Genomic DNA, 2,296 nt, shown 5'->3' with positions numbered 1-2,296 from the left:
AATATCATAAAATACCAGTCATGTGCATTTATCTATTTATGCTTCCCACCTATTTTTAAAGCACTTAAGGAAGCATAATTAACAACTCCTTTCCCAAATAAAAGTGCAGTTACAATGTTCTTTTCTCATTTTTTGCTCAACTTGTTACCAATACAAGGCCTTGGTAACAAAAAAAGCAACTTGCCTTGAAATATCTTTTGCTAAAGTGTTAAGACTAGGAAATATCTTGAGATCATCAAATGTATTGCTTCCCATTGTTTCAAAATATACCTTGTACTTGCTAGGATACCCCTTGTCCTCATCCTCTCATCCATCAATTCAGCTATTTATCCATCCTATCTTGTCCCAAACTACAGGAGGGGGATGTATACAATTGTCTTCTCTCCTATTTGAACCTCTTCCTTACCTCCTGTAAACCAATCCTCAAAAAGTGTTACAGCATACTAGTTGGAAAAATCTAGTCTGATTCATCCTGCTGCCTAATTATTTTCATTACTAAAAAACCTCTTAAAAGTGGAAACCATAACCATATAAACTCCAGGTTTCTAAATTTTGAGATCTTTATTCAGGCAATATATTGTAAAGTAAATAAATATATTTATATTATAATATATATAATATATATAAAATAAATATATATATATATTATAAAGTAAGTAAATATATTCTTGTTCATAGTTGCAAAGGAAAAGTATAAAGGAATTCTGCAACTGCAGTATTTTTCTAAAGAACTAGGTGAATATTCAGTTTCAGGAATATTTAAAACCTTACAAGACTTAGAATTTCTTTTGTATATATTGAGCTTATGTGTTAAATTTGAATTCTCTATGTTCTCTTTAATGCCCTTAAATTTTCATAAATGAAAAGCTAGTGTGAATGCAATTATCAAACTCCCAAATTAAATGTTATATACTACTATGATTTCCTTTCTAAGATGAAATCTAGCCATCCAAGTTATTTTTATAAGACTTTTTCTTCCCAATTTTGACATTTTTCTTAAGTATTTTATGACTATAATGTGTTTAATTGGAAGCTAAGAGAGTAAGCCTATGAAAACACCATAACACCATTTGAGTAGTCAGAATTTTAAGAAAAGCTTCTAAACACTAAACATCAGGTTGGAGAGAGCACAGTACTAGTATATACTCTGCTGAATGAATTACAGGAGAAAGGGGGGTTTGTGAAACTTCCTTCTGAACCTTCAGGAGATGTAGATGTACTTAAAAACATAAGGTCACTTTAGATCATTGACATATTTGGACAAGAAAGAGATATACAGATTGAATTTTTCCAAGTTAATACTATGTTTAATGCATAATGACGGCTCACTATATAAAGTTCATGTCATGGAGAGGCAAGTGAGGCCTAGTATTCCCTGGCCGTTCCACTTCTGAGCTGTATTCATACAGGTCTTTCACCTGGAGGAGCACGTGTATTCTTCCTAAAAAACAGAAGCCATGCTGCCCACCTCACTTTACAGAGTGCTCTGAAAATGAAGGTGGTAACTGTTAAACCATTTTTAAAACAAAAAGCAGTACTTAAATGTAAGACACCAAAAGAATTGTTGATATTTCATAGTTAATCATTATGGCCTAATTATGTTTTATAAAGTTAAACTTATCAAATTGTTTTAAAGCAGAGGGATAAGTAACCATCTTAAAGGGTTATGCTTATGCCAGGTTTCCCTTGTTGTTTGGAGTCTTTTGGTTTATGTTAGCTGTTAAGAGCACAGGCCTGTGTGCCAGTGCCACCTTCATAGTCATGGGAGGAGTGTATGCAGAGGAAGGGATTGCATCTCAGAAAAAGTAACTGAACACAATTACGTATGAGGGTACTTCAAAAAGTTCATGGAAAAATGGAATTCAGAGATAATACAAATCTTTCCATGAACTTTTTGGACACCCCTCATATGTGTATGATGCTACTACCTATGAATTAGTATCCTTCAACACTTGTGTGCACATTTATGTTCTCAATTTCATTATTTATAAGAGTGGCTATAAATGCAGCAAAATGATAATGAGTAATTAAACTTGATAAAATGATAGTACCTATTTTTTTTTTTACCGGAGCTGGCTAAAGTTCTTAGCGTAGACTTACAGATGGACATGTGAATAGTAACAAGTACTACTAATTTGCCAGTTGCCTCAGGCCAGTTATAAGTTTGTGTTTTACTTACATGTATGTAAATATTAATTAAAACCTCATTTGACAGAATACTTTATATTCTCGTAAGTATCTTCCCCTTCTTTTTTGTTGCTATTTTACAAGCTATTGTGAACCACAGGAAAAGGAT

The 2,296-nt window shown here is 32.6% G+C and overlaps 1 protein-coding gene across 1 annotated transcript in view; it reads left to right on the top strand.

The window, feature by feature from the left end:
• Positions 1 to 2,296, top strand: part of KLHL7 (kelch-like family member 7) — a 68,581-nt gene that overhangs the window by 62,090 nt on the left and 4,195 nt on the right. The window lies entirely within an intron of this gene.

Source organism: Galeopterus variegatus, unplaced genomic scaffold (assembly GCF_000696425.1).
Source record: "Galeopterus variegatus unplaced genomic scaffold, G_variegatus-3.0.2 Scaffold286, whole genome shotgun sequence".
NCBI classification, from domain to species: Eukaryota; Metazoa; Chordata; class Mammalia; order Dermoptera; family Cynocephalidae; genus Galeopterus; species Galeopterus variegatus.
The sequence above is the reverse complement of the archived record's forward strand: the minus strand, read 5'-3'. Positions and strand labels throughout refer to the sequence as shown.